The sequence below is a fragment of the Schistocerca serialis genome, chromosome 12 (assembly GCF_023864345.2).
Source record: "Schistocerca serialis cubense isolate TAMUIC-IGC-003099 chromosome 12, iqSchSeri2.2, whole genome shotgun sequence".
Classification (NCBI taxonomy): Eukaryota; Metazoa; Arthropoda; class Insecta; order Orthoptera; family Acrididae; genus Schistocerca; species Schistocerca serialis.
In genome coordinates, this window is record NC_064649.1 from 15,334,532 (window position 1) to 15,353,625 (window position 19,094).

At 44.2% G+C, this 19,094-nt stretch overlaps 1 protein-coding gene across 2 annotated transcripts in view; it reads left to right on the forward strand.

Moving 5' to 3' along the window:
• Positions 1-707: 707 nt before the first annotated feature.
• The window catches only part of LOC126428450 (protein draper), a 418,154-nt gene continuing 399,767 nt past the window's right edge, over positions 708-19,094 (forward strand). For both annotated transcript variants that reach the window (XM_050090385.1, XM_050090386.1), the window contains exon 1: positions 708-899. The gene's annotated coding sequence lies outside the window, so the exon portion shown is untranslated. The remainder of the gene's footprint in view (positions 900-19,094) is intronic.

Genomic DNA, 19,094 nt, shown 5'->3' on the forward strand with positions numbered 1-19,094 from the left:
GGGGGGGGGGGGGGGGAGTCTTGCGGACTGCACGTGCACGCGTTTTTTAAGCCACGACACACGGCGACAGGAACATTAATGTCTCAGCACTGCTGTACCCAGCGTTCTTTGCTCTTTTCTGTCGGTACTGTTAGCAAAATAGTACTGATGGTTTATCCCATTTTCTACGTGTAATAACGTAATATTTCAAACCAGTGCAAATTTTTGAATAAAATTTATTTGTTCAAAGACGGATAATTGAAAAATGAAAAATCTTAGCGCCGCTCTTATGGCTAACTGATATTTCGGGTTTTTACTCGGTTATTAGAAATAAATAAAAACATCCGTTATAATCGAGACCAACCAAAAAATACCGGTAACTGAGAACTAAAATACCGTCAGCGGTACGTTTTTCCCCATCCCTGCCCGGTAGACGTGGTTGTATTACGGAGCGTTCGTCTCCCCCTGCATTCCATTGACGCCGCGTCGGCCGGTGAAGCTGGAGGTGTTTCCATGACAACCACTCGCTTGGCCGCCGCAGGGGAGACAAACCGGCCCTGTTGCGAGAGAGAATTCCTGTCCCGGCCCGCTGGCAGGCTCTCCCTACGCCGCGTCCGCTGTGACGTCACAGCTGACGCTGCACGCTGTTTGGCTGAGGAGCGATGGTGTGGTGGGGAGAGGAGCGGAGGTGGTGGGACCAGCTGCCGAGCGGCCACTCAGTGCGCGTCCGACCTGCGATGGGAACGGGTGGTGGGTTGTGTGAGTGCGACGCCCAGCAGTCCTCCGATCTCGCGTGTGTCCGCTGGTCGTGGGTGTGATTGTTGTCGTGATCGTGTGTGTGTTTTCCACGAGCGAAGAGCTGGCGCTTCTGAGGGATACGGACACCAGCAGACGGAGGGAGCAGCGCGTTAACTTTCTCGGTGAGTCGCAATTCCACGATTACAAACAGCTGTCTTTTTGACGTCGTGCAAGCGTAGGAGATAAAACTCCAGATACAAGGATCATTCTGAGAAGCTTCCGCCTTTATTGCAATCTCCTACGAATAACGATAACGGCCGGTTTGAAAACTGCGGGGAGTGGTCATGTATTTTAGTTGAAACGTAGTCCAAAGCCGTCATAAATGACTTTTGCCACTCTCGCCGTTGTTATTAAACCATCCTTTTACTTCATATGCAATTCCTGTTAAAGGGAAAAGTACAGTTCGTGAGTCTAATTGAAAGCATTACCTGTAACAACAAGTGCGCGAGCGTTTAACGAGTTATGCTTCACATTTCAGAATGACTGCACGGTGAAAACAAAAAATGAAAGAATGGTTTCATTATAACAGCAGCAACGAAAAGGGACAAATTTATAGCATTCAAAAAAAATACGAAGTAGCCAGTTGAGTCTAAAATTTTTAAATAGTTATCTTGTTTTTTAATAAAGTGTTCAGATTAGTTGTAATTGTAAATTAGGGAAAGCAACTCCCTGCTTCCCAAGCGTAGAAGTAAGACAGCGAATATGTGAAGCGAAGTAGGAATTTGTAGTAATGAATAGGACCGCCCTGGTTACACTTAAGTGCTCCGATACGTCAGTACGTTCGCTTACTGTCAAGGAGATGCTTTGACGCACTTCTGCCACACATTTGACCCATTTCACACGCCTATGCACAGATGGCGGTGCTTGTCGATCTTAATAGAGCAAGTAGCTGCAAGTGTCAGTGATAAATGTGCCACTATACGCTTTGTGGCGATTTTTGTGGGAGGTGTATAAACAAACAAAGAATACCTTTGGTAAAGAAGTCGTGCAGGCAACACTGCCGCTTCGAATACCTTCTTGCGTTGTGAAATTTTATTTTCTCTAATGCTAAAAACACATGGGTTTAACATCATGGCGAAACAGATCTCTGTTTCATTATTTCGTGGGCTTTACCGTCTGTACGGTGGCAAATCATTAGCTGTGCTCTACGCAAATGTGCGTCTTTGTCTCGAAAGTTACGCAAGTACGATAATAACGTAACCTAAAGGATGACGCAGTGTTCTGTCCAGAGGTGTAATCAGTTACTTCTTACTTGACAAGGAATGTCCTCTGGGTAATTTAATTGGGTTTCTCAACACACGATCTAAGTATTTATCCATCTGTAAGAGTGATGAAGCATTGTGTCAAATTACGGGCAATGGCAGGTATATATCGTTTGATTTTGTTTGCGTTGCCATCCTCCGCAACAAGCACAGGTATATTTGTTTGTAAATAAAAACCGTTCTTTCTTGCTTCACTGTAATTTATTTCTCCCAGACGTGTTTCGCCATTTTCACTTTAAGGCATCATCATTGGGATCTAGAGTGATACAGTTTTGTTTTGATGAGTGTTGTTTGTAGATTGTGTGTCGTTTTTTAGGTAAATAAGTGATTAGTTCTTCGCGTTCAGGTGCGTTTCGCTATTATTGACACAGCATTATCAGTAGTTGTTCTGTAGGTATAACATGTGGCACAGTTTACTCACGGTGTTTGTGCTGACGTGGATTTTTTTTTCCTCTTCTTCAAAACACGTAAAAGAAGGCCTAAGCGTAGTAAGTAACTTGTACACCACATTCAAAGGCAACAAATGTTATTTATCTGATACTGCCTCCTAGTACAGATCGAGACTCGAACTCAGGACCTTTGGGTTTCTCGACCGAATGACCCATCCAAGCACGACTCACGGTCTGCCCTGAAGCCTTTGCTTCCGCCACTACCTAAATTCCTGCCTGTTAACAATCAGAACACAGGAATGTGCTACGTATGCAGTATTTGCTGAGTACGCTTTCTCAATAAAAGTAACAACTCTTTAAGATGGAGTGTGATTCAGATAGACAAGAGAAGCAAGTGACAACTAATGTGCATAGTGTTTCAGAATTGCACCGACGAACTTCGAGGGGTTGTAGTGCGTCTTCAGAAACAAAATTAGGATAGGATCCTGTGTTCGGAAACGTCATTCAACGACGCCGCAGAGCGTCGAATGCTTCAAGCTTCCAGGGATGACGCAGAAGGATAAATGTATCAATTTGATATAAAGAAACATTGTCAGGAAACGAAATAGTCGGAAGTTAAAGCGAAAACCTTTGTGATACCTCTGACAACGGATCTGATGTACGGTACTTTTGCTACAGATATACCGCTAGGCAACTTTCAGATGCGGTACTGTAGACCAAAACAAGGAAAAAATGTCTAGTGAACGTGAGCACTAAAATTCGTACGTTAACAGCTACGAAGACTTGTTCAATAGATGAGATGGGTTTCACAGTAGCGAAGATGAGCAGGTCCTAATAGCTCCCCAGGTATGCATTTTATAGCTCTTGTTTACTGGACACTTTTGTTCTTGTTTTGGTCCATAGTACTACTTCTGAAAGTCACCTACCATTCAATCTTAGCAACCAGAATGCCGGTTCATGTATTCCATTCCCACAACCGATTTTCGCTTGTAACTTTCGACTCGTTCGTTTCGAGACCAGGTGCCGTACTTCAAATTGACACATTTATCCGACTCCATCATCCCCGAAAGTGTGTACTGTCGTCACGGAATTGCCCTGCCTGCGTCTATAACTTCGACACTTCGTAGCGTCGTTGCATGACGTTTCCGGACACAGGTTCCTATCCTCATTTTGTTCCTCGAGACACCTTCTACATTCATTCTAAGATTGTCGGTGTAATTTTTGTTAAACACACTGTCCATCTAAACACGCTGTAGTCGTATATGTGCAGCTCGGTATGATCTTCAGTGTCTCCTGCCCACCTGTTGCTATGTGTGAGTCGCTGGAGGGGGTTTGAAACGAAATATTACGCCTATACTCACTAACAGGTTTCAATTTGTGGTCTGCTAATCTCGACCTTATGCACTCTGTCTGTGCCTTGGGAACTAATCGTGCTTTTTGTCGTAAACGAAGATACATGATCTACGCCTTCCCTGAGTCAAAGCATTTGTTTTTTTATTCGTTCGTTATTTCATTTGTAGTCAATTTCTGTTGTAGACATGTTGCACTGGCTTTCACGATTTCAGTTATATTTGTACATATAACACAACGCAGACATTTCTTAATTCAGTCAATAGTTGATTTAATTACAATTAGGTGAATACGCAAGTGCAAACTAATATATCCTTAACAAAGACTGGTTAAGATAAAAACGTAAGTAGTCACGCTTTGGTGTATGCTCGAATTCACACATTCGTCTTCAGAGGTATTATATGTGAAATGCACGCCATTTGGTATGGACGTGCGCTACAGATGAGCCTTGTGCTCGAATACCAGTCCGACAGTTACATATTTTACGAGGGCTGTTCGGAAAGTAAGGTCCGACCGGCGCGAAGTGAAAACCACAGTGAAAATAAATATTTTTTATGGAACAGTCAGCCAAACCTCCCGGCTACCCCCCTAAACAGTCGTCGCTCCGACTTAGACATTTGTCGTGGCGTTGTACAGACTTTCCAATACCCTCGTCACAGAAAGCATCCGCCTGCGCTTCCCGCCAATTCTCTACACTGGTCTGCCTTTCGTTGTTTGTACCAAAATGTTTAGCCAGCGGTTCATGTGAACAGAGATGAACGGAGGGAGCCAATTAAGGAGTGTGTTGTGGGTGATCACACACTTCCCTTCAGATACGCTACAGATGCGTCTTTATTGCCCCTGCAGAATGCGGCTGAGAAAGTACCGCGTGACATTTGTGTTATGTAGGCTGCATAGCGTCAGGCGAGATCTCTCACCAGATCCACATACTAGGCGGGAGACACTGTTCTTTCATGTATTTCTACACGATGTGAAGCGATCGACAGGCACACTTAAGACACTGTCTAACACATCTGTGCAAAGTTCCATAGGATTTTCAAAGTGATTTCCATTTCAGCATATGAGACCTTACTTTCTGAATACACCTCGTACATACAGCTTATGATCTTCAGCAAGATGTCCTTTAACAAATGCTTATGAGCTATGGAGCTGCAGGAATACGAGATACTGACTTACCTTCACATTTTCACAATCATACACTTACACCATTTTACTTTCACAATGTACACTATGTACTCCCTGGTCTTCACCATCTTACACTCTGGCCGCCTCATTTATTAGTTCCATGTCTATCCAAAGTACCTGGAGCAAACAAAAAATCGAGCAAGCAGCAGCAGGATTGTTTGTATATAAGGAGAAAGTATACACATTTCATATTTACCATTCCTAGTTTATGGATACGCACGTCTTACTGATTCCTTGTTCGAAGAGGAACGTTTCTACTGTTCAGCTTGGAGGTACTCTTTGAGGCAATACACAGTAAGACATTTAAATCTGTCTTAGGAAATTTATGGAAAACTACAAATCGGATTAAGAAAAGGCTGTAATAAAAGTTGTTTGTCTCGAAGGGGAGCCTACAGTGACACCAAACTGGACTCCCCTGGACCACCTGCAGGGAACAGGAGGGGGAAGCGGGGGGGGGGGGGGCAGAGTCGACTTTGAAATCTTAAATAGGAACACCCCCCCCCCCATTTTTGTTGTGGATTCGGATTCTCCTGGATAAAATACTAACTACTGTTTTATCATTTTTTGATTGCATAATAGGTGCTGCTGGAATCCACAAAAAATTAAAATGGGTTGAAAACTGTTAAAAATTAGTGTCTCAACTGCTGAACTGTGTATTAAGATTCAAGGGGTTCAGAGAGGCAGTTGTTCTAAAATATTTAATGATAAGTCGGTTTTACACCAAAAAAAACTAGATTCTCCAGAACATAACACACAACTTTGTCAACATTATTGGTGTAATTTCTTTCACACGTGTACGTGAAATGGAAAGTAGTTGCAAAAATTCATTGGTTCGTTTATCAATGAACTATCTGACAGACTAGGCATTGTCCGGATATTCATTCTGCCAATTTTTTGTCAGAAACGAAAGCAAAAAATGAGCTGCTTTTTTAGTGCAATATCCTAAACAGTTTCTGTAAGCTGGGCGCGGCTTCTTCGTGTGTCTGCAACGCGATTCTGTAAACGTCTCTATCACAAAGCCTCATCATAGCTCTACAAGTGACGATTGGTAACAGTGGAAAGCTGCCAGGTGTCAAGGGATTTCCTCAGGCTGGAGAGTAAATGGATTAAAACTCCATGCGTGATGCTGCAGCTTTTGACGGACCTCACTGTTTGTGACGTCATACCTGCTGAACTGTGTGTCGTACAATGATACACTCAGTGGCATACGTGGGTACTGTCTACGAAATATACTGGGAATAGTGTTAGTAGCAAAGAAGTGATAACTTTAAACGTCACGCACAGTACTGCAGTTATTACCTCATCACAGTGTTTATGTCTTAATATCTCCTGAGCTGTAATGGGTTGCTGGTTCTTATCCTGACATACATTGATGCCTGACAGTAAGGGACAGGTGTACCAAGCTTGGTTGAAATCGGTCCAGTGGTTTAGGAGGAGATGTGGAACATGGACACAAGCACAGTTTTTGTAATATGTGTGCAATAAAAAGGTATCGCAGAAAATTGTGCTGTTTCGAACATTTGCTTAATGTTTTTCAGCTGCTTTGATTTTCGCGACGAAAAAGTGTTAAATACAAAGGTTACGTACTTTTTCCCTAAGAATCAGAACCCACAATAAAAAACGGGACTCATTATTTAAGATTTCGAAGTTGACCTCCCTTCCGTCTCCATTGGGGTTGGTCGGTTAAGGGGTCGAGCCTAGTATCACTGGATGTCCCCCATTGAGGCTAACAACTTTTGTTACAACCTTTTTATAATCCGATTTGTAGTTTTCCAGGTATTTCCAAAAACAGTTATAAATGCTTAGCCCTGTATAGAAAAGAGGAGAGTAAACAACGTCGTGATTGATTTCTAAATAAACACTGAAGCGCCAAAGAAACTGGTACAGGCATGCGTATTCAAATACAGAGAGATGTAAACAGGCAGAATACGGCGCTGCGGTCGGCGACGCATATACAAGACAACAAGTGTCTGGCGCAGTTGCTAGATCGGTTACTGCTGCTACAATGGCAGGCTATCGCGATTTAAGCGAGTTTGAACGTAGTATTATAGTCGACGCATGAGCGATGGGACACAGCGTCTCCCAGGTAGCGATGAAGTGGGAATTTTCCCGTACGACCATTTCAAGAGTGTACCACGAATTTCAGGAATCTGGTAAAACATCAAATCTCCCACATCGCTGCGGCCGGAAAAAGATCCTGCAAGAACGGGACCAACGACGACTGAAGAGAATCATTCAACGTGACAGAAGTGCATTCATTTCGCAGACTGCTGCAGATTCCAATGCTGGGCCATCAAGTGTCAGCGTGCGAACCATTCAACGAAACGTCATCGATATGGGCTTTCGGAGCCGAAGGCTCACTCGTGTACCCTTGAAGGCTGCACGACTCGGAGCTTTACGCCTCGCCTGGGCCCGTCAACACTGACATTGGACTGTTGATGACTGGAAACATGTTGCCTGGTCGGACGAGTCTAGTTTCAAATTGTATCGAGCGGATGGAGGTGTACGGGTATGGAGACAACCTCATGAATCCGTCGACCATGCATGTCGGCAGTGTACTGTTAAGCTGGAGGAGACTATGCAATTGTGTGGGGAGTGTGCAGTTGCAGTGATATGGGACCCCTGATAGGTCTAGATGTTGCGCTGACAGGTGACACGTAAGTAAGCATCCTGTCTGATCACCTGTATCCATTCATGTCCTTTGTGCATTCCGTCCGATTTGGGCAAATCCAGCAGGACAATGCGACACCCTTCACGTCCAGAATTGCTACAGAGTGACTCCAGGAACACTCTTCTGAGTTTAAACACTTTTGCTGGCCACCAAACTCCCCAGACATGAATATTATTATCTGGGGTCTCTTGCAACGAGCTGTTGAGAAGAGATCTCCACCCGCCACGTACTCTTACGGATGTGTGGAGACACCTGCAGGATTCATGGTGTCAGTTCTCTCCAGCACTACTTCAGACATTAATCATGTCACGTCGTGTTGCGGCACTTCTGCGTACTCGCGGGGACCATACACGATATCAGGCAGGTGTATCACTTTCTTTGGTTCTTTGGCTCTTCATTGTAGATGCCTTTTCAGTGAGTTTTATCCTGGGTTGTGGTTCATTGTATAAAATCTTCCCGACCGTTACTGGGGCCTTTTCGATTAATTTCAGCCGGTTTCTACGGAGATAGTGATCGTCCCTATCTTTTATATTGTATTCGAGCGTGTCTCTCCATTTATCTGAGCACCAGCATTTCCTTTCAATTTGTGTTATCGTCGGTCGCACGTTATGCGCACGGAGACGGACGTGTGTTATACTGCGCTCTGTTGATGGCTGTATGTTTTTTACCACGCTGACTTCTTGTGTAATCCTTGGAATTTCCTGGCGTCCAGATTGCACGCAGATGTATCATCGCGCAGCTGCTTGCGAGTGAGTAAACAGGCGCAGCTGTTGATGGTTTCGCGGCCTTCCGCTTCGCGCCGGTGGCCGTTTGGCGAATATCGCGCACAGCAAGATCGAGCCAGTCCGATCACTGGACGAGCGTGATCGTGAATGCCTCGTGCGTCAAAAGTAGGAAAGCGCAGTCAGGGCGGGCTGGGTATGTCTTAGAACGCTAGCGGGGGAGAGAGTTGTTCCAAGGAAAGAGTGAAAGTGGCTGTTGCGGAGTTAGTAGCCACCAACCACGGTTAATTTCCATCGGTATAATTGCGCACTGACCGGCCGCATCTTATAACTGCTGCGCATAAAGTGATCGCCATTTTTTAGCACCGCGTGTTCGCCATATGGTGCTCAGTCGTGGATTTCGGGTTCAATTAACGCCACGTCTTGTCAGTTCTAGCGCGAACTATCGCTCTGTCTATTATCCTATATGAGAGGTCTCAAATTTCAGACGTAGGTCGTTCAGCGGGACTGAGTTTGTGACTGATTTTTCTTGTTGTCTGCAAATGAATGGCTGTTAGTTTCTTTGATAAGTGCTTGCCGGGAACTTACTTTTTTGCATGTTCCATGGAGCATGTTCCCAGCAACTCTCCACGATCTGCAACGTGTCAGTACGTTTGCAAACAAGGTCTGCTTTCTCTTTGAAATCTTGACTTCATACTTTCCATTTACATAACTAGATCTCTTTTTAAATCTTAATATGCCACGATATTGGGTAAATAAAACATATCTTCGGAAATTCAGATGTAGAATAGGACGAGAGGTGAAGCAGATATGGTTTCAATTTGTTTTTAAAACTTTTGTTGCCCCAAGGACCGTCAATTCACAGGGGAAGCGGTTTCATGACTGCATAGTTTGCTCCGTTCTGTGAGAGAGTAAGACTAACCTGTCGATAGCGGAGATAATTATTGTTGGTATTGTTTCCTTTTGAATGCTACCACTATTTTCGGATGATATTGTGGTGTGGGGAACAAATAGACATCAGAAATGATAAGGTCGAGAAATATGGAATGGAAATATAGTGTGGAGAAAAGCAAGACCATGGCGGTAACCAAAGGGGATAGAGGGGGCAAGGGACAAATTCATATTAAGGGACGAAGTATTGAAATAGTGGACAACTTTAAATATTTGGTAAGTGTATTAATGGGGAATGCTCGTTTAGAGACAGAAATTAGCAATAGAATACAACTGAGTAGTACATTTTACCAGTGTGTGAGGGGCTCGGTGTGGGGAAGGGAAGTGCCAATGAGGTGCAGGCTGGTGCTATACAAGGCTTACTTCACACACTCATACTAATTTACGGCTCAGATACTTGGACTATGACTAGAAGAGAGGAGAGTAGGATACGATCTACTGAAATGAAGTTTCTGAGAAGTATGCTATGAAAGACGAGGAGAGAGAGTTTGAAAAATGAAGATGTTGGGAAGGAAATTGGAGTGGGGAAGCTGACTGAGAAAATTGAAAAGAATAGATTAAAATGGTTTGGGCACGTGGAGAGGATGGGAGAGGAAAGAATAGTAAAAAGAATGATGGAGTTCAAGATTGAGGGCAAGAGGCCAAGAGGAAGACCGAGAACAAGATGGACTGATACAATAAAGATGAGTGAAAGGAGGAGAAACCTACTATGGCACCAAATTGTGGAAGAAGAATGGTGGAAAGACCGAGTAAAGTGGCGAAGTACCATTAATACCCCAACCCGACCAAATGTTGGGTAGAGGGGAAACAAAAACATATCAACGGAGGAAAGTACGTAATTTAAGCTAGTTTCCTGATCTTTTCGTCATCAGAATTAGTAATTATACGCAGAGAAGATGTTGCTAAACTCAAACATTTGCTAAGTTACATAATACATGCTTCTGATTAATATGTAAACACAGGTGTTTTAAAGAATCGGTTTTACATATTCCATTACATATTGTATCGTAATCAATGATGCTATATGTTGTCTTGTACAGAAGTGAATTATGTATGTAGTTTTGTAAATTGATAGAAGATTTATCGCGGATTAGTCAGTAATGCTCTCAAGAATATAAAGTATTGCTTGTGTCTAGCGATGCGGGGGCCAAGGCAGTTTATTGTGAAAAGCAGGGTAATCACGCAGATGTAAGTTGGGAAATGACGTTCGGCTGTGATACCGATATGAATTTTTTTTTCGTTGTCACTTCCGATTAGCGTTGTCACAGTTGGTGTACGGAAATGTACCAAAATTCTTGCGGTGCCTAGTGAACCAACAATACACCTCTTTAAAGTGTGGCCTCATATATTGTGTAGATAGCGGCTTTGATGTTTTTGTATGGTTCGGTTGCAGCTATCGTTCGTGTGTTTTATTTACAGTATGTCGTTTAGTTTTTGTGGATGGTGGTGGGCTTAGCTCATGTTGTTTACTGGACTGAAATAGCTCTGGCGTTTGTATTGAACTTTGCAATACTGTCGTTACATGTTGTTTGGGAAACAGTCCGAGGTCGGGTTTAGGTTATAAGATGACAATTTGGTTCTGTGTCGTCAAAGCCAGTGAATGTCCGCGGAAAATATTTTTTATACATTTATGCCGCATTCCATAGTTACATTTACATCACTGGTGAAAACTGTCCAGTCAGTGTAGCGTGATATATTCAAGATTTTAATATGTTTCAAGGCGCTGGCAACCACAACGTCCCCATCCAGTATCCCATATTCCCGCGGCCGTCGAGTTAGTTTGACGGTTTTTGTTTTGTTAGTGTTTTCGTGTTGTTAGTGACGTCACCTGTTGCTCATTCCTTGAGGATCACGTCACCGCAATCCTAAAGACGTCATCAATCGAACGGCATATCGTCGCTAATTGTCTCCAACGCCGTACAGCATTACTGAATTCACCTTGCAGCTTAATTACTTCTAAAACGTGCGCTGTTTATAGCGAACCCACGTGTATCTCGGACTGCGCTCCAGATTACCCAGAATACCACAACTTTAATTTCGCGTTGGCAGTCGTTGGCTTCGCCGACGTACTACCAACTGCTAGTGTTTGTGACGTATTCCCCCATGGATCCCGTGGCCTTGTTGAAGGAACCATTCCGGCATTTGCCTGAAGTGATTTAGGGAGACCTGAATTAGGATGGGCGGACAAGTCATAAGCTTTCATCCTCCAGAATCCAAGGCCAGTGTCTCGACAAACGCACGTTTCTGAATTTTTACCTAGTGTACGATGGTGTTATTTTTAAGCGCATTGCGAACGATTTAGCTTGATAAGCCGGAAATAATTATAAACTATTCATTTGGTCTCTTCTTCGTAAAAAAGACTGAAAACTGATACTTTGCGGTAGTTAAAACTGTGTACCATCCCGCGATCCCAACCAGAAACCTTGTATACGGTGGGCAATACTCTTAACTAATTTTTAAGTCAAACATTTTTAATTACAAAATCGTCTTCAGTGGCGTGTTTCTTTTTATCATAGTTCTATCTGGAGCCGACCGGAGTGGCCGAGCGGTTCTGGGCGCTACAATCTAGAACCGCGCGACCGCTATGGTCGCAGGTTCGAATCCTGTCTCGGGCATGTATGTGTGTGATGTCCTTTGGTTAGTTAGGTTTAAGTAGTTCTAAATTCTAGGGGACTGATGACCTCAGAAGTTAAGTCCCATAGTGCTCAGAGCCATTTGAACCATTTTCTATCGATGTTGTTATGGTCTTCATTCCGAACACTGATTTGATGCAACTCTCCCTTACTATCCTATCCTGTGCAAGCATCTTCATCTAGGAATGGCCATTGCAACCAACATCCCGTTTGAACTTGCTTACTGCATTCTTCTCTTGGTTCCCCCTACAATTTCGTACCGTCTGCATTCTTTTGTATTACCAAATTGATCATTCCTTGATACTTCTCGGGCGATCCTTTCTTTTAGTCAGGTTGCCCTTCAAGCTTCGCTTTCCCTAATCCTCTTCAGTTCCTTATCATTAATTATTTATTACATGGAACGATCACGTAGATTCGAAAGTAGGTAAAGCGGGTGGCGGATTTACGTTCATTGATAGCGTGCTAGGACAACATAACTGGTCTTCAAAGGAGATCGCTGACGAAACATTCCTGCGAACCTATCCTAGACTATTGCTTAAGTGTCAGACCCATGATGATGATGATGATGATGATGATGATTTCAGTTGAGGAGCGTTCACCATAATAGTCGGCAGCACCCTGACGAAAAGTCAGCATGCCAGTCTCCCGGGTGTGGACTAAGGAAGCCTCCCTTTCCCACCAATTAAGGGCTGAGGCCTGACAGTTCACGAAATGTCACCACTCTTGCAAAACTGGAATCATCGGCGAGGGTGGTGGGCAGATCTCCATCGAGAGTGAGGGCTGCACCGATATCGGTACATATGACACACGTTGCCCAAAATATGCTGAACTGAAAGTGTCACACCACAAGCCTCACAGAGTGGTGAGGAGGAAGTCATCTGTTACAGGGCTGTCTCCAATGTGCAGCCTGGTAGGCAGAATCTCCTACCAGCGGTGAGACTGACGTGAAGTTCGCCAAGCCTGTGTGGCCAATTTGGGCGACCGTAGTTCGTTTTGTCACCTGCAAGCATTCAGTGCAACGCTCTGGTGCTGCGCTAACGTCCAGTGCCAATTTCAGTCGCAGCTGCCGATATCGTGCAAATAATTCTGGCACATGCGATGGTCGTCGCCTACGGAGGCCCACCGTTAGGAGCGTTCGGTGCCTGTGTGTTCAGGCTCATTTGTTCTCTGCCCAGCATTGAAGTCTGATGTTGATTCCGCCTCAGGTCCCCGCCTGTCCAGTTTTACCAACCTGCCCAGCCGACGACGTCGGACATCTGTAATGAAGAGTGACCACCCCACCGCACGTCGTCTTGACGTTGTTTCACCTCGGTTTCGCCACGTGTTGAAGACATCACAGCACTCCTTGGACACCCGACAATCGTGCAGTTTGCGAAATTGTCGTGCCAAGCGTCCGGGCCATCACAATCTGCCCTCGGTCAAACTCAGATGGATCGCGCGCCTTCCTCATTCTACACAGGGACCAAACGCCCACCGATACTTCGTGTACCGTGCGTGTGTCTGACTGGCAGTCATTCCTCCCCGGGTACGCTGCTATCGTCTGGTTGGGTTTATATCGATAGTAAGTCGGTGGTCATAACAATCGATTAGTGTAGACGACTGCAGGTTGGTTAACATTATTCAGAACTTACGCAATCCATTCTGGGCGGCGGAAGCAACTGGGCATCTCAACGTGTACTGTTGCTTTTGTACAAACAAGATCTGTAACGCCCCTTAGAAAAATTATAAATGTCTGTGCTGGTAAACCTCTAAAGTTATTTGATTTTCAAACAGCTGAGCAAAACTGAACGTACTCAGACATTTCTCTCTTTACTTATTCTGATCATCACTAAACACACACTTTTTTTCTTTAGCGCAGCCCAATCTGACTTTCCATAATCTATACAAAAGTGTCCCTGACTAAGAATAACCTATACTTTTCATGAATCACTTACCTCACAAAAATCTTCGTTACTTGAACTACTGCAATACAGCGAGCGCCAATACTGCCAGCTAAATGAAAGATTCTCACTACTGAAGGCACTAACTACTGATAGGCATAGTTAGCAAATGAAAGATTTTGATAGCGAACAAACAATGTATTTACCTTAATAGTGTTCAAAAGTCATAATATATATAGCAGTTCATGACATACAGTCTTACAAATTTCAAAACTCCGCCATTTCTCTCCCCACATCCACCACTGCTGGCGGCTCACCTCCAACTGCGCAACTCTACGCGCTGTTGCCCAACAATACATAAGCGAATATTCCAACAATAAGTCCAACTAGCCACAGATTACACACAGCACAGTCAGTCATTTTCAGACACATCAGATGCACGTTATCTTTGGTAATACAGAGGAGGTATGAAGGAAGGAAATTTCCTAAGGAAGGGATTTATCGTACACACGTAAATACCCCTCACCATCTCTCTCCCCCCCACCCCTCCTCCCTCCTCTCCCTTGCCCTAACGCATCGCAATGGTAAGAGCCGTGTGGACAGAATGAGACCTTTCACAGCGCGCACAGAAGCCTTTAAGCAGTTATTTTCAGCCGCGGCAGGCGACACGGTTTGATTTCCGCTGTTCCGGCCCGCTTACCAGGGAGCGAAGTACAGCCGCAGCCTACAGCAACTAGACCTCCGTCTGAGGCGCGGAATTCTTTCCATAACGGACCTCCGGGCTCTGACGAAGATCGTTCGGACGCATTAATGCACAACGATCCAAGTCAGTGCACTCGAGAGCTGGCAAATGTGATGAACTGTGATCATCCCACCACCGTTCGACATTTGCATGCAGTGGGGAAGGTTCAAAAATCTGGTGTATGTTTACCGCATGGTCTAAGGCGAAAAAAAATTCAGCGGGTGGCCATACATCAATCCATGCTCACTAGTTGCTTGGCGAGCGACACCGAACCTTTCCTGTGCCGTATCGTTGCTGGTGACGAGAAATGGCGTCTTTATGCTAATATAAGAAAGAGCTGACAAGTGCGAGAATTATCGCACAATCAGCTTAACAGCTCATGCATCGAAGCTGCTTACAAGAATAATATACAGAAGAATGGAAAAGAAAATTGAGGATGCGCTAGGTGACAATCAGTTTGGCTTTAGGAAAAGTAAAGGGACGAGAGAGGCAATTCTGACGTTACGGCTAATAATGGAAGCAAGGCTAAAGAAAAATCAAGACACTTTGATAGGATTTGTCGACCTGCAAAAAGCGTTCGACAAAATAAAATGGTGCAAACTGTTCGAGATTCTGAAAAAAGTAGGGGTAAGCTATAGGGAGAGACGGGTCATATACAATATGTACAACAACCAAGAGGGAATAATAAGAGTGGACGATCAGGAACGAAGTGCTCGTATTAAGAAGGGTGTAAGACAAGGCTGTAGCCTTTCGCCCCTACTCTCCAATCTGTACATCGAGGAAACAATGATGGAAATAAAAGAAAGGTTCAGGAGTGGAATTAAAATAAAAGGTGAAAGGATATTAATGATAAGATTCGCTGATGACATTGCTATCCTGAGTGAAAGTGAAGAAGAATTAAATGATCTGCTGAACGGAATGAACAGTCTAATGAGTACACAGTATGGTTTGAGAGTAAATCGGAGAAAGACGAAGGTAATGAGAAGTAGTAGAAATGAGAACAGCGAGAAACTTAACATCAGGATTGATGGTCACGAAGTCAATGAAGTTAACGAATTCTGCTACCTAGGCAGTAAAATAACCAATGACGGACGGAGCAAGGAGGACATCAAAAGCAGACTCGCTATGGCAAAAAAGGCATTTCTGGCCAAGAGAAGTCTACTAATATCAAATACGGGCCTTAATTTGAGGAAGAAATTTCTGAGGATGTACGTCTGGAGTACAGCATTGTATGGTAGTGAAACATGGACTGTGGGAAAACCGGAACAGAAGAGAATCGAAGCATTTGAGATGTGGTGCTATAGACGAATGTTGAAAATTAGGTGGATTGATAAGGTAAGGAATGAGGAGGTTCTACGCAGAATCGGAGAGGAAAAGAATATGTGGAAAACACTGATAAGGAGAAGGGACAGGATGATAGGACATCTGCTAAGACATGATACTAGAGGGTGCTGTAGAGGGCAAAAACTGTAGAGAAAGACAGAGATTGGAATACGTCAAGCAAATAATTGAGGAAGTAGGTTGCAAGTGCTACTCTGAGATGAAGAGGTTAGCACAGGAAAGGAATTCGTGGCGGGCCGCATCAAACCAGTCAGTAGACTGATGACCAAAAAAAAAAAAAAAAAAAAAAAAAAAAAAAAAAAAAAAAGGAATGGTTGAGCCCCAATAAAGCAGCAACCGCCCGATCAAACACCCGCGCGCGTCTGATCGGACAGTGGCGGTGTGGTGCGATACGAAATGCTTCCCCGAGGTGTAACCGTCACTACCGATATTTAGTGTCAGCAACCGAGACGGCTTGCAGTAGCCATCGAAGAATAACGAACAGGCAAAAACCACCGTACAGGGATTGGGTTGGAAAGTCATTTCGCACCCACCTTATTCATTTGATCTTGCGTCCTCAGATTTTCACTTTTCCCACTCTCTATCGAACAACCTTCATGGAACTTCCTTTCCGGATGAAAATGCGCTCGGAACGTGGCTAGATGAGTTCTTCGGTTCAAAACCAAAACCATGTGATATCTACAGTCGCGGAATCGAAAAGTTACCACAACGTTGCCGGCCGTAGTGGCCGAGCGGTTCTAGGCGCTTCAGTCTGGTCCAGGTTCGAATCCTGCCTTGGGCATGGATGTCAATGATGTCCTTAGGTTAGTTAGGTTTAAGTAGTTCTAACAAGGGAACCTCCCCATCGCACCCCCCTCAGATTTAGTTATATGTTGGCACAGTGGATAGGCCTTGAAAATCTGATCACAGACCAATGGAGAAAACAAGAAGAAGTTGTGTGGAACTCTGAAAAAAGTAAGCAAAATATACAAACTGAGTAGTCCATGTGCAAGATAAGCAACATCAAGGAGAGTCTGAGCTTAAGAGCGCCGTGGTCCCGTGGTTAGCTTGAACCGCTGTGGAACTAGAGGTCCTGGATTCAAGTCTTCCCTCGAGTGAAAATTTTACTTTCTTTACTTTCGCAAAGTTATGATCTGTCCGTTCGTTCACTGACCTCTCTGTTCACTGTGATAAGTTAAGCGCCTGTGTTTTGCGACCGCACCGCAAAACCGTGCGATTGTTATTGAAGTCGCGAGCTATATTTGCTGGATTCATATTGCCCACGGAATACATCTCACGTATTTAATGCACTCTCGTCCAAAGTAGTGAACAGTCAACTGCCAGCCAGGGAGCCTCGTTAGCAGGAATACTCTCTCTTCCTTGCGCTGTAGTCGACTGACGTCGTGTGTTTCGATGTTTGTTTAGGTGTAGCGTCCCCATACTACGGCGCAGTTACCTCGCATCGGACGGACGGACGGACGGACGGACGGATAATAATTGTCTGAAAATAAAAAATTCGACTTTTCAGTCGATGGACGAGTTGAACCAAGGACCTCTCGTTCCGCAGCCGCTCACGCTAACCACGGGACCACGGCGCTCTTGGGCTCACATTGTCCTTGATGTTGCATATGTTGCGCATTGACTACTCAGTTTGTATATTTTGCTTGTTTTTTCATAGTTCCACACAACTTCTTCCTGTTTTCTCGATTGATCTGGATTCAGATTTTCAAGGCCTATCCACTGTGCCAACTTATAACTAAATCTGAGGGGGGTGCGATGGGGAGGTTCCCTTGTAAGTTCTAGGGGACTGATGACCTCAGCTGTTACGTCCCATAGTGCTCAGAGCCATTTGAACCACACCGTTGGCAAACTGTTGTAGACGGTGAGGGGGAATATATTATTGTCTGAAGTCTGCGTTATGTGCATCTGTTGTGGCTATTAAACTTACGAATAACGCCACGAACTTAAGCACCAGTCCAATAAATTGGGTAGAAAGAACCGCATCCTCCATACAGACGGAGATGCTGCGGAGGCAAATCATTGAGGTGGACAGTCGGGCCGTCCAGATTTACCTTTTGTGCAGTTGCTCGGAATCGCATAAGGTAAGTGTTGCGATGGTTCCTTGAAGACGACACGGTCTGTGCCATCCCCCATCTTTGTCCTGCCAGTTTGGTAGCCGTCTCTGATGACCATGTCTCAGACGGTACTGTGACTCTTAAATTCAATTTTGTTACTTTTTCAAGTTTGGTTACACACACACAAATTCTTTTAAGGACATCATTCTCGCAAAGGAAGTATATTTGCAGAGAATACTGTTCATTTGTACCGTTGTTGGTTGCGGTATAAACAAGTGCTGATCTCAGGAGACGTGCAGTCTTGTTGTAAGCAATTTCGTCCATCAAACTAATTGTTCTTCCTATGACTTTTTCTTTTACGCTTTCTTTCCTTATCACTTTTGTTTTTTATTTCTATGCTTCCGACCTTTTTTAGTTTTAAATGATTATTAATTGAAACCCTCAGCTGCCAACAGGTGCTGTTGATTTACCTCGATGGGGACAGCTGAAAATGTGCCCCGACCGGGACTACAACCCGGGATTTCTGTTCTTTCGAGAACAGTTATTATTTTCATATATATTTTTCAGTTTTATTCGCTGTGCCCAACCAAGGAGGCGCGCTTCAGTTATTTAGCTCTTTTTGGGATTCTGTTGCTCAAGCGGTGAAGACGACACCCTTTATACGACTACGTCGTCTGTCTGTCCGTCCGTCTGTTAACATCCCTATTTGTCTGTTTGTCCGTCTGTTGTCGGGGTAGATGTATCAAGCTGAAATTTGTATCAAATACCGAGTTCTACGGTCAGTTGGCGGTTTAAAAAAAAATAAGCTTCTAAATCAATGGATCCCAAAAATACGGCCATTTATATAACATTTTTACACTCGCGCAGTGAATCATCAAAACCTATAGGGTTCGCTTTGACCTAGAATCATGGATTTTGGCAAGAAGCGATGTTTCACAGTACTAATAAAGGAAAAAAATTAAAACTTGTTAATTCCTAATTATCACATAAAGCACTCCGTCTTCAGTCCACGAGTGGCCTACCGGGACCATCTGACCGCCGTGTCATCCTCAGAGGAGGATGCGGATAAGAGGGGCGTGGGGTCAGCACACCGCTCTCCCGGTCGGTATGATTGTTTTCTTTGACCGGAGCCGCTAC